Raw genomic sequence first — 13068 nt, forward strand, 5'->3', positions numbered from 1 at the left:
GGATTCTGTGGGTCAGGAATCTGGGCAGGGCTTGACTGGGCAAATCGGCTGTGTATGGCCATTGCTGAGTCCCCTTTCTAAGCTGGTGGGCGGGCTGGTCCACAGGGGGTTTCACTCACATGCGTGGTGGGGATGGCTGGGAGGCTGGGCTCCCCTGGGACCATCCACATGGCCTCTCCAACATGGTGGTCTCACGGCGGGTGGACTCCTTAGGGGGCAGCCGGCTTTCCCAGATCAGGCGTCCCAAGAAGCAGGTGGAAGACCCAACTTCCTGACCTCCTTGGAGTCCCTCTCGTCAGTCGTGTGGCTTTAGTTCAGTTGAGTCACTGGCTAGCCCAGGTTCAAGGGGAGCTAGACTCTGCCTTTGGACGTGGGAAAGCAGATGGGATGGGAGACAGTGCAGTGGCCCTCATTGGGAAACCGTCTGCCGCAGACGGCTGGCCGAGCCAAGCTCTGTGCTGGGCTCTGTCTGACCTTGAAGCTGCAGCTTCTCTGGGCCGGGGAGTGACATTCTTCCTTGCCGTCCTGACTGGCCAGCAGAAGCGGACGCCTCTCCCATGTACCACTTCCCTGATCAGAAGTACAAAAAGCATCCTGTACTTTGCCAGTTTAAATACAGAGTTCGTGGTGATGTGGATGAACCTTGAGGCCATTATGCTAAGTGAAATAAGGCAGACAGGGAATGCCATATGATCTCACTTATACGTGGAATCTACAAAGGCCAAAGCCATAGAAACAGAGACTCGGATGGTGGTTGCCAGGGGCTGAGGGTAGGGACAAGGCAGGGATGTTGGTCGAAGGGTCCAAGCTTCCATTTCTAAGATGAAGCAGCTCTGGGATCTAATGTACAGCATGTTGATTATAGTTAATAACACTGTCTTACGTATTAGAAAGTTGCTAAGAGAGTAGATCTTAAATATTCTCATCATAAAGGAGAAATGGTAATCACGTGACATGGTGGAGATGTTAGCTGATGCCATGGTGGTAATCATTTTGCAGCATTTGAGTGAATCAAATCAACACATTCAACTCACACACCTTAAACTTACACAATATTATATGTAATTATATCTCCGTGAAGCTGGAAACAAGTACAGAAAACGAGAGGTGAATACAAGCTTCCTTTAGGAGGTAGATTTCCTGCAGACCCGCACCAGGCAGAAGTTGTTAACACAGATGAGGGCGGAATTGGATGCGGTGTGAGGCGCCCCCACCCCTCCCCCTCCGCAGGTGCACCATGTGGTGCCCACATCAGGGAAGGTGGCTTTGGGTGGAGAGCTGCTTTCTTTCTTGCCAGGGCCCCTGTGGTGGGGGAGGAAGGCAGAAGACAAACAGGTGAGCTGGCGGGTTTTTCTGCTTGGCTTGACTCTAAGGACACACTGACCTCCCGGATCATCGTATTTGCTCGGCCTCACGGAAGCAGTTTTATTGGAAACCATTAGGGCCCGGTGGCCTGGTCCCAGACACAGCGTACGTGGCATCTGCCCCCTGGCCATGCTCCGAGTGAACGTGGTGGAGGGGAAGGGAGCTGCCCTGCCGTTCAGTGAGAGCACGTGTGCACCTGCTGGGCGGGGCGGGCAGGGTCCGGGCATTGTCCCCGAGGTAGATGCTCTCATTGTCCCCATTCAGCAGCCGGGCAGCTGGGAGCTCAGGGAGATGAAGGGACCAGAGTCCCACTGCTAGGACTCTCTTTAGCCTGTCTGCCCCACACCTGTCTGGCTCCCTCCTCCGCCAGGCTGCGCCTTTGCTGGAGAGAGGAACACCTTTGGGTCTCGTTCCCAATGAGAGGTGAACCTTAGAATCTCTCTGAGTCCCAGGCAATTACCTTTCCCCTGTAGACCCTCTCCTCTGGAGCAGGGGAGCATTGGGGTGCATTGGGGTGCATTAGAGGTTCTCCTGGGTCTCTGGCCTCAGAGTAAGTGTGTGTGGGAAGGGTGTTTCCTTTCCTCTGGGTATTAGCAAAGCTAATGGAAATCGTCTCTGTCCACCAGGGCGCATACAGGTTGTGGAACAGGCAGGTGCCTTGGGTTTTACCAGCGTGAATGGGCTCAGCCTGCCCCCCTCAGGACCCCTGGCCAGCCTGAGGCTCCAGCAGCCAGTCGGTGTTCATGCCTTTAAGTAACAAAACAAAACACAAAAATCCAGCTTTTTTGAGATACGATTGACATATCGCAGCAGTTCACCCATTTAAAGTCTACAACTCATTGGTTTTTGGTATATTACATAATTAATTTTTCAAAAAGTGAGGTAGAATACATAGAACATAAAAATTTGCCATGTTAACCTTTTTCAGTGTACAAATCAGTGCCGTTAATCACATCCACAATGTTGTGCAACCATTACCACTGCTTATTTCCAAAACCCTTTAATTACTCCAAACAGAAGCTCTGGACCCATTAAGCGACAGCCCCCGTCCCCCAGTGCCTGCCTCTTAGGGACCTCGTGTAAACGCAGTCACACGCTGCGTGTCTTTGTGCCTGGCTTGGTTCCCCGGGTGTACATCTTCTAGACTCATCCGTGTCAGAGCAATTGGGAAGGAGCCTCAGGTTCGCTGGGACGGAAAGAACTAAGCCACCCAGGCTTGGTGTTCTGCACGTGGGCGAGGTGGGGAAAAACCCGACCACAGCCCCCTCACACATTTGCTGGTGCCGGAGTAACAGGCAGGCGCCACCGTGCTCTCTCCAGCCAGTGGGCACCTGGCTTATCTCCTTCGCATCTAGAGGTGGGAGTGACTCTCCCCATTTTACAGCCAAGGAAACTGAGGGGCCCAGGAGGTAGGACCTCCCCCCGCCAGGAGGAGGCGGAGCTGGGGTGCACGGGTTGGGGGGCGCTGGTTCCTGATGCTGTAGGCACTCGCAGTGACTCCTGACTCCCTTTCCCCCCCCCCCCCCCCCCCGGGTCCCCCCCCCCCCCCCCCCCGCTTTTCCCCCTGGTGCTTTCGCATCTGAGGCACAGAAGGGCACTGAGGGGGGCTCCAGTCACCCCAGGGCTGACTTTCCTTTGCTCTCACTGTCCTGTGTGTGGCTGACCTGCCCCAGCCTCTCTTGGTGCCCCTGTAGCTTCATCTCTGAATCAGGGCCAAGAAGAATGTCTTCTCGGGGTTAGTTCGAGGCTGGACTGAGGTAAAGCATTAGGCGCACCTGATACTCGGAAAGGTCCCATCAGACGCTCCTCTGCTGAGCAGGGGAACCTCATGTGGAGGGAGCCACCCAACCCCCCACGCTTTTGGCATCTCAGGAAAGACGCTGCAGGGTGGCTCTGAAGGCCTTGACCCTTGGCCCTGACCCACTCCAACCCCAGCCCCGCCCTGACGGCTCCTGCGGTGCCCCTGGTGTTCCCGGGAGGGTCGTGATCCGTGCTGGGCTGGAGGGTGAATGTACCTCCGGGAGAGTGTGAGCTGGGACAGCCGGCGGGATGGAGCTGGCCACCAGGGTCCACACGGGGTTTGTGTGAAGGCCTCCGTAGATGACTTTGCTTCCAGGTGGCTCCCTGAGTCCCAGACATGGACGCGTTTGGGTTGGGGCTGGAAGGCACCAGGGTCAACCCTGTGAACCCTGTGTGAACCCCAACTAGACCTCCCTGATGGCATCTTCCCTGGGTGTGACCCAATTTAAAAAACCTGCAAACTGGGACACTTGGCCACAGCTACATGTGTGTCCATATGGGGACAGTGTGGCTCTATCCTTACAAAGGGCTGTGTGGTGTGGTGATGGGTAAGGATGGTGGGCTTGGAGACACCGTGCAGACTCAGACTTTCCTGGTGACTAGCTGCATAGGACCCCGGGGAAGCCTCCCTGGGCCTCAGTTCCCCATTTGTGAAATTCAGGCTGTCTCGAGGGCACAAATGCCCATGGGTTCTCTGCAGAAGGCAGCATGCAGGCATGAGGCCCCGGCCCCAGGAGCAGGGGGGGCCATTACCGGGGAGGGGGGCAGGGGCTAGGCAGTGAGGCAGATCCACTGTACCCTGACGGTTAAGACTCCAGTCTTCACAAAATGGGGGCTTGAGGGGGATGTGCACGGTCATTCTAGGGGACACTTGGCCCCCAGGCCAGCAGGAGGTGGCTGGACCCGTTTATACATCTAAGGAAGGCACAGGCAGAGTGGGACCTGGCCCCTCTGGTCTCGTTCAGTCTCCTGTCCAGGCTGTCGGGAGGCCCTGACCCCCAGTTCTGCGCCTGGGAGGGGTCGTCCGCACCCTCCCCACCCCATTCCTTCAGGGGCGGGGAGAGGGTGGTCTGATTTGTGGGTTTGGGATAAGTTGTGACATAAGGTGCCAGGCCTGGGGGGGGGGGGGGGGGGGGGGTGGGTGAGGTCATTTCTGGGTTCTGGAAGAGCAGGTCTGGCGGGTGTTAGAGCTTGCGCCCCATCCTCCCTGCTGAGCCCGGCCCGACCCTGCATACGGAGTTCTCCTCTCCCTGTTGGGGAGCTTTAGCCTTGGGCAGGAACCGGAGTGCCATTTATTGGGCTGCCAGACACCCCAGCCAAGTCCCACAGGGGGAGGAGGAAGGAGAAGTTTAGTGAGTACAGAGAATGCCCAGGAGCCCTGGAGGGCGGGGGTGTCCTCTCTGCCCCCCTGCCTCCCTGGCCACCCCCAAACCAGGCCCCATGGGACAGTGGGGATGGCAGGGAGGTGGCTGAGAATTAATTATGATTCAGCTTTGTAAACAGGCAGCTATAAAAACCTATCAGCAGTGCAACACCTTCTCCATAAAACAGGCTCCGCTGGGTTTATAACCCGAGGCCCTTGTCCAGGGCTGCCCTCAGAGGAGGAACAAAGCAGCCCTCTCCGCTCTGAAAGGTGGTGCCGTTGGTTGTAGAGAGCACAAAGAAACAGGGACCGGGAGAGAGGGCATGTCTGGTGTTCGTGCGTTAGATGGACCTTGTTGCCCTAAGAAGCTGCATTCAGTTGGGGGGTGTGGGACATTTGGGAGAGGAGAGAGGCAGAAGGGGAGGAAGGCCCACCCTGCTGAGAAGGAGACTCATGTTTGAGAGGACTTACGCGAGGTGCAAATCTTCGGCCCACAGTTTATTGAGCATGTACTGTGTGTCACGTGCTTTGCTGGGAGTGGGGAATAAGGCCACTGGTGTGCTTGACAAGGTCCGTGTTCTGAGGAGTCCCTAGAACAGTCCGGATGGACAGGGAGTCAGTGCCACGATGGTGGCAGGGGGGAGCCTCGGGGCTGGGCTTCCTGGAGGAGGTCCTGGGTGGTGGGGAGTTGGGGAGGGCTTCCTGGAAGAAGTGAATTCATTCAGTATGTATTTACTGAGGCCTGCTATATACAGGCATTGAGATTGGTTTGGGGGGAGACGGGAGAGACAGGGTCCTGAGCAAGTTTTGGGATCTAAGGAGGAAAAGAGAGGGGAAGATGGTTCTAGAGGGTGAACAGGTAGTGGGCGGCATGGAAAGGGGAGGAGGCAGAGGGAGGCCTGGCTCAGGACTCCTTGTGGGTGTGGAATTGTCATCACCTCCCGTTGACAGGCAAGGAAACAGAGGTGGGGGCTTCATAGCTCCTACGTGGGTGGGCGGGATTTGAATACAGGACCGCATACGCCAAACCCCCCGACGGTGTGCACAGACCTCGCTGCACCCCTGGGACTTTGGGATGGGCACTGTGTCCAGGATGGCCCACGGCGTTCGTTGGGGCCCCCCCCATCGGCCTTCCTTCGTTGTTGGCCAGGTGCTTTGAGCAGGCGCTGCGGGGCCGGAATCCCCCGAGCTGACCCACTGTGCGCATCGTCTGGCATTTTCCTTCAAACACTTGGCAAACTTCCAGAGTCCGGCTGAGCAGCTGCTTGATTTTTCTCTGACCTGGATGAAGAGCTGGGTAGCCATTCACCCACTAAAGTGAGAGACAGACCCTGAGTTCAGGTTAAAATGGGGACGTCGATGGCAGGTGAGGGAAGCCAGCGTTTGTGGAATAGACGCGGGAGACTGGCCAGAGATACCAGCCACGGTCTTTGTTGTGATAACCATCTGCAGTTGGGGCTCACACCCCCTTCCCCCCAGACCCCCACAGAGGAGAAAACAGAGGCTCAGAGAGGTCAGGCTCTCTGCCCAGGGTTGCACAGCCAGCAGGAGGGTGGACTTGGGATTCAGCCCAGCTTTGCTGACTCCAAAGTGCCATTTCCACCACACCGGCATCTCCCAGAGCTAATTCTGCCGCTGCCTGAGACTCCGTCCCCAAAGCTATCTAGGACACGCAACACGGGTGACAGAGAATTAGGAGGGAATCCTACAAAAACGGGGTGTGGTGGCTCTCCCAACAGATTGGGATCAGCCTTTTTTCAGGGCTCTTCTACCCCCACCCCCCCCAGCCCTGTTCCTGCACCCTGGACCTGCTATTTCCCTGGAAATCATAGCTCACCAGCATTTGCCTTCTGATGAAAGAAGAGAAGATTCTGACCCCTCACAGCAGGGAGACTGTGTGTTGCCCAGGTGGCCTGGCATCCTGGGACTTTGAGATTTGCTTCCCCGCTGAATATATACATATGAGTCTCCTGTCTGCTTTGGGCAACACATTTTGCTGTGCATGGGGGTGGATGTCTTGACAGGAGGCCCTCTGCACAGAGCCCAGGGCTGGGGCCCGCGGAGGAGGCACAGCGCGGTCGGATGGCTGGGGGCCGTAGGGTCCTTGAGTCTGTACGGCTCCGTATTTTCCTTTCTCTCAAGTACGTGTTTTGTGGACTTTTATGAGCAGTTGCTTTTATAGTCATTAAAAAAACCAAACTCATTTTATTATTAAAAATTAACGTCATATATTCATATGGTAGAAAATAGAAAATACTGGGAGCACGCAGAGGCATAGTATGAAGATACTGTTCTTTCTGAATTGGCCCGTAGAGTTGTGCCCCATTGTGTTTAGTGGCTGGAGAGAGTTCTTGGTAGGGAAGGAGCTGTCACCTGTTAGACTATCTTGTGTCGTTGCGTTTTGTTCCCTATTTTGCACGATGCTGCGAATGAACACCCGTGCCTTATATTTTGAGTGAGGTAGCCAAATCTGCGGTGCCCATTTCCCCAATCCTCACCAGCACTGGGCTGTATGGCTTTCTACCCTTTGCAAGGCCTTGCCTTCAGAAACAGTCCTGAGGTCTCCTCTGAGCTGCCTGCCGCCCAGGTGGGAGGCCGCCGAGGGGAGCGTGCCCAGGGCCTGCCCGCAGGTGCACGCACTGCACCTGGGTGGTCCCACAGGCGCCCTCTTAGGGAATGGAGGTTGACTGGTTGGTGACTAGGGCTGATGGTGGGGATTTGAAGGAGCTCTCTGTGGGAAGTGCCATAAGCAGGGACATTTCGGCTGCCTGCTGGGGTCAGCATTGCCCCCCAACCCCCATTAACCAGGACCTCACTTAACCTGATGTAGGGCCTTCCTGCAGCACATTCCTTTTGGGGTGTAGCCACTGGCTTGTGGTTCCTTTGCTCTCCTGGGGCGAGGGGGACAGCCAGATACAGATGGCAGTTCCTGTCCTTCCTTCGCCACCCTCCAGGAGTTCCTGGCGGAAGGCCCTGGAGAGGGGCTCTTAGCTTCCTGGACCTCAGCTTTCCTACCTCCCGGGGCAGCAGAACCCAAGCACCTTGGCCTTGGTGGTTCTGGCTGGCGGTTCTCCCTGAGTCCCAGGAGCCATGGTGCCTCGAGGGAGGAGAGGACCCTGGGACTAGGTGGAGTGATGGGGTGATCCAGATGGAGGGGATAGCGACATGCAGCATAGGTTGGGGGGGCCTCCCCTGAGGGACAGATTTGGTCCTGAGCCTGAGCCTTCATCCAGCCATAGCTTGGAGCTGGGGAAGGTGGGCCGGCCTGGGCAGGGCAGAGCAGGGCAGGGAGGCCCCAGAGTGGGCTGTGAGCAAGTCAGGGGACTTGGGCCCGAGTCCTGCCCTGCTACCCTCTCCATGTGACCTCTAGGGGCCTCAGTGTTCCCATCAGCAAAGTAGGGGCAACAGTTCTCGAAGTCTGAGGGTGGCTTTGAGAACTGCATGGCACAGGAAGTGCCCGGTACGTGTTTGTAGCAAGTACTGTTCTCGCTAGCCAGGTGCTCTTCTTCTTCTCATTTGCCAACTGCACGTGAAGGCTGGTGCACCCCACGGGGAATGCATGGGAGCCCCCACTCTCCCTGCCCTAAGCAGGGGCTCAAAATCCTTTGATGGCCTGAACCGAAGAACTTTTCCATAATATTTTAGGATTATGAGGCCAGCACGGTTGCGCTGCAGGGGGAGGGAGGCAGTGATGTGTGAGCTGCGGGTGCTTCCGTATCTGCTCTTACCAGAGGCACTGGAGAACGTGGAGGCTTTGAGTCAGGGGCTTGTCCAGGTCATGCTGGGATGACAGACCCAGGCCATGTCCCTGCAAACCCGGGCCCTCCCGAAGGGACATGGATGTTGTTTTAGATGCTGTGGGTAATTTCCTCCTTGTTCACTTGCCAAGGAAGTGGTCTTATTGCCCCCCTGTGCCAGCAAGGAATCAAGGTTAAGTCGGCCCCCAGGCCCTGCTCACCTCTGTTGCCCGAGTGAGTGGGTGGGCGGCACGGGGCTGAGCCCTTGGCCTTGAAATTTCCATGGCATCCTGTGTGCGGGTGAGAGTCCGCCTCCCTCCATTCCTTTCATCACATTTATCCTGAGCACTTCCTCCGCAGGGAAGACAGCAGCCTGTTATGGGGTTATTTCAAGGGGATCCCCATGGAAACGGAGAGTGGGAGGCTCCCTCAGCACTGGTGTGTTGGGAGTTGACGTGGCTTCCTGTCCCCAGCCGGTTGAAGGGTGTGAGGGCCTCTGCCAGGTCTCCCTCTGCACTTTGTGGGTCTCAGGCTGGGAGTCCCTCGTCCAAGGGAGGCCGCTCCCTTCCCTGCAAGCACTGTTCCCCCCGCCAGTCTCTTAAGCGCTTTGAGCCTGTTCACCAGCTGCTGCCTGAATAAGGCCCTGGTTCATCCCTCTCCCCTCCATCCAGCGGGCTTGCATTTTACCCGCAGGCTTGGCAGGTGGGTGGGGGTGGGGCTGGGGAAGTGATGTCCTGTGCTCTTCCAGGTGAGGCTGTGCTTGGTGGCGGTGGGGGGGGCGGTGGGAGGAGTTGAAGATGCTGCAGGCTCACCTCCGAGTTCTAGAGTCTCAGGATAATAACTGACATTTGTGGGCACTTCCTATGGATCAGGGACAATCCGAGCTCTTTACCTTCATCTTCAACATGACCCCCAGGGTAGCTTGTCACTGGCTTTTTATAGGTGAGGACACTGTGCGCAGTGTCCCTCAGCCAGGACGCAGCAGAGCCCACACTCGGGAAATGCCAGCTCTCAGGGTCAGGGTGTGGTCCTTGCCCAGCACCCAGCTGGGGCCCCTCGGGTGGACTTGAGGCCACGTGACCACTCAGGGGCAGCAGATCTTCTATTCCTACTTCAAGTTCAAGTTTTGGGACACATGAGGGCTGAGGCTCGGCGGTGTGTGTGTGTGTGTGTGTGTGTGTGTGTGTGTGTGTGTGTGTGTGTGTCCCCCCCTTTGCTTCCCTCAGAACACCACGTCGGCAGGAGAATGTTTAGAGCGAGCAGGAACCTTGGTGCTTAGGCCTCTTGAGCCACTTGGATTAGTGAAAGTTACACATGTAGAACTCCGCTTTTCTTGCAATTTTATTTTTTTGATTTATTTATTTTGAAAGATTTTATTTATTTGAGAGAGAGAGAGACAAAGCGAGAGAGGGAGCACAAGCAGGGGGAGTGGGAGAGGGAGAAACAGGCTTCCCGCAGAGCAGGGAGCCCGATGCGGGGCCCGATCCCAGGACCCTGGGACCATGACCTGAGCTGAAGGCAGACGCTTAACGACTGAGCCACCCAGGTGCCCCTTTTCTTGCAATTTTAACTTTGCAATATCCCTAGCCTATGTATGAAGCTCTGCCTTTTTGTAAGATGAGCACGGCCGCCTCGCTTGTTCTTTGGATGTTTGGTTCATAGATGCAAAAGCCGAACTCCCTCTGACAATCTGTCCTTCTGCAAACTTAGTTAATTAACTTGCCCCAAATTGGTTCCAGTTGGATTAATTAAATGCACAGTAGCTGATGCAGATGTGCCAATGATCCCAGCATATCCTGTCTTACCTGGGCAGTGAACACAAGAATCTGGAATATTCTCAGCTGGTGCATGGAGATGACCAGGAGTCACCCTGAAAAGGCTCGGGGAGGTTTTTGATGCCACGAGGCCATGGGTGGGAAGGTGCCCTGCAGAAACGATCCCTGGACGTTTCTCTGATCTCTGCAGGATCATTATCATATGTCACAGTAAAAACTGCTGAGTGCAAAACCATCTGCCCAGCTAGTCATCACTCGGAAACACGGGGACATTGGACGTCTGTGCACCTTCCTTGTGCAGCTTCCTTATGTTCAAAGAAATTTAGAAACTAGTCCCTCCACCCTTAGTAGCCTCGGATATGCAGAATCGGGTCTCTGAAGCAGTGGGACAGGGAGAGGCAGAGAGAAGGAGCGGGGTGACTTTGAGACCCTTGGGGGGAAATTGCACATGGGAGAACCCTTGAGAGTGAGTGGCACGGTGCGTTTGGAATTCCCAGGACTCCTGGCTCCCCCACCTCCTAACCGGGGGACCTGGGGCGAATTATGTGACCTCCTTAAGCCTCAGTCTGCTCATCTGTGAAATGGGAGAAGTAGCAACTAGGCTCTGCTATTGTTGGGAGGATCGAGAAAGAAAATGGGTGCAGAAGATGACCCGGTGACAGACCCCTGCTCCCAGCCCCGGGCCCTGGCCACCCCAGCTTCTGCAGACACAGACCTCCTGTAATAAGTGTCAGGGCCTAGGTCTTATTTATCAGCCTGGTTTCTGTACCTGGGGAGACTAGCTCTCGTCTGCATCGAGCACTTGGTAGCCACTTGTACTGTCAATCTTTGTCCGTTATTTGGTTCTGGGCTGTAGTTGTCCTGATCTGTCAGTTCTTCGCTCCATCCAGGCGGAGGGCTGCACGCAGGCCAAATCTGTGACTGGGGTGTTGGCTTAGGCTGCTGTTGTGCTGGGTTGGCTCAGTGCTGGCCTCACCATGCTGCTTGCAAGCCTGCGTGGGCCAGACGAGGCAGCCGGATAAGAAGCACCCAGGAACCATCTGTTCCCAGCCCTTGGACCAGATGGTCTGCAAGGACACCCGGGGGTGGAGTGGGGAGGGAATACATTTACGGAGCACCCAGCGTCTTCCGGAGCCTCTCTGTCGCCCTATAAGCCCAGCATTGCCATTGTGACCGTAAAGACCAGGAACACGAGGCCCAGAGTGGTCCAGTCACTGGTGAAGGTCACACAGCCAGGAAGTGGTGGGGTGGGATCTGAATCCAGGGCTTCCTGGTTCTTAGCTCACGTCTTTTCCACCAGGCTGCTGAGGTTCGCCATCGTCTGGCTGAATGCGGCGGCAGTGACTTATGGGAAATATCCATAAATAGGGAGTGACTCATGCAGGAGTAAGCCGGCTCCTCTCACAGTACCTGATGACCCCCCGGGTCCCAGGGCGTCCTTGGGCTTTTGCACGCCAGTGTGGACGGCTTCCTGCAGCGGTATCAGACAGCCAAGATGGGAGGTTTGGGGTGGAGGGCACCCTGTGTGTGTCGTGAGATACCCATTGCTTATACAAACCTTCCTAATAAAATCAGCAGAAGATGGAGAAGCCAGAGTCACTTTTGAGAGATGATGTTGATTGTATTAAGGTTGATCAGGCTGGTGTGTGTCGAATTAGTCCTGCCAGGCGGCTGCCGGGCAGGCTGGCTGGGATCCTCACTGGAGTAGGGCCGAGGGGAGAGGGAAGGGGCCTCATCTCTTAGGGAAGTTTAAAAAATTGGGGCCACTGCAGAGCTTTATTCTCCATCATGCTCAGAGTGGAAAACAGGGTTTCCCACGAAGTGTGGGAATGGGTGTGGATGGTGGTAAGCCTGCAGGGAGGCGGTCAAGCATAGTGATTCAGGGCATGGGCTTTGGAACCCAGTGGACTCAAGGTCAGGTCCTGTGCGTGGCCCTGGGCAAGTCATGCAAGTTCTCTGAGCCTCAATTTCCACAGCTGTGATAGGAAAAATACAGGTGTCTTCCTTCGGCGAATTCTGGGGACCCAGAACTCATTATGGAGAATGCTGGGCTCAGCCTCGTAGCCAGCAGCCACTCTGTGCGTTCAAAGCCCAATTCCTCTTACTGGCTGTGTGGCCCCGGGTTAGTTGCTTAACCACTCTGTGCATAGGTTTCTTCATCTGTAAAACAGGGATGACAAAAGTGTTCTCATGCCTTAAGGTTATCGGAAGCTTAAACCATTTAATTCATGTAGAATACTCAGTGAGTCCCTGGGACACAGAAAGTGCTGTCTGTCTCGGTGGCTCTGATTATTGCCATGCTCAGCAGCAGCAGCAGCAGCATGTCCTCTCCCCAGCCCCCTGGTGCCATGCCATTTGTGGTGCGCACTGGGGCCTGATGCCACCTGAAACTAAATGGAACTGAATGGTCAGCAGAGCATCATGATCATGGCTTGGCAGCCCCAGGGGATGAAGCAGGTGGCTGAGGGCAGTTTTTGCTTCCCACTGAGAGTTTTGGAGTGTCCAAGGAGGTTGGTCCCGAGCCCAGGCCTCTGCCCACTTGCCCACCTTCCTGCCAAGAGCAGGCAGGAGCTGATCCTCCCCCCGGGCGGGAGAATCATCTGCAGCCTGAGGCTCGGAGGGGAGCGAGGGCCTTCTGCTGGTGGGGCAGATGGCGGGGAGTAGCAGCCCAGGTGCTGGGAATGGACGCGGGAGATAGCACGCTGGACAGGCTGGTGGCTTCCTCGCCCTGGGGCTGCCCAAGCCGCCGGCAGGTTCATTCCATGCTACGATGCCACATGTCACAGCTTTCTGAGTCACGTCAGAATGTGACAGCCCGAGCTCAGCAGCTCAAGGAACAGGACGGATCGGAGAGTGAGGTGGCCATCTTGGCCAACTGGCTTCTCCCACCCACAGTTGGTGTTTGACTCAGATCGGCTGTGTGCTCGATTTGACCCAGGTGGCCAGGTGGCTTCTGCCATGGCCTGTGAGACGTGGGAGGGAGCAGCTACTGCCCAGCAGGTGTTCAGTTCCAATGGCAGGGCTGGAG

At 56.1% G+C, this 13068-nt stretch overlaps 1 protein-coding gene across 2 annotated transcripts in view; it reads left to right on the forward strand.

Moving 5' to 3' along the window:
• Positions 1-13068, forward strand: part of PPP2R2C (protein phosphatase 2 regulatory subunit Bgamma) — a 134075-nt gene that overhangs the window by 15333 nt on the left and 105674 nt on the right. The gene's annotated exons all lie outside the window — the stretch shown is intronic.

Source organism: Callorhinus ursinus, unplaced genomic scaffold (genome assembly GCF_003265705.2).
Source record: "Callorhinus ursinus isolate GAN/ISIS: 27379988/994484 unplaced genomic scaffold, GSC_fseal_2.0 scaffold4, whole genome shotgun sequence".
NCBI classification, from domain to species: Eukaryota; Metazoa; Chordata; class Mammalia; order Carnivora; family Otariidae; genus Callorhinus; species Callorhinus ursinus.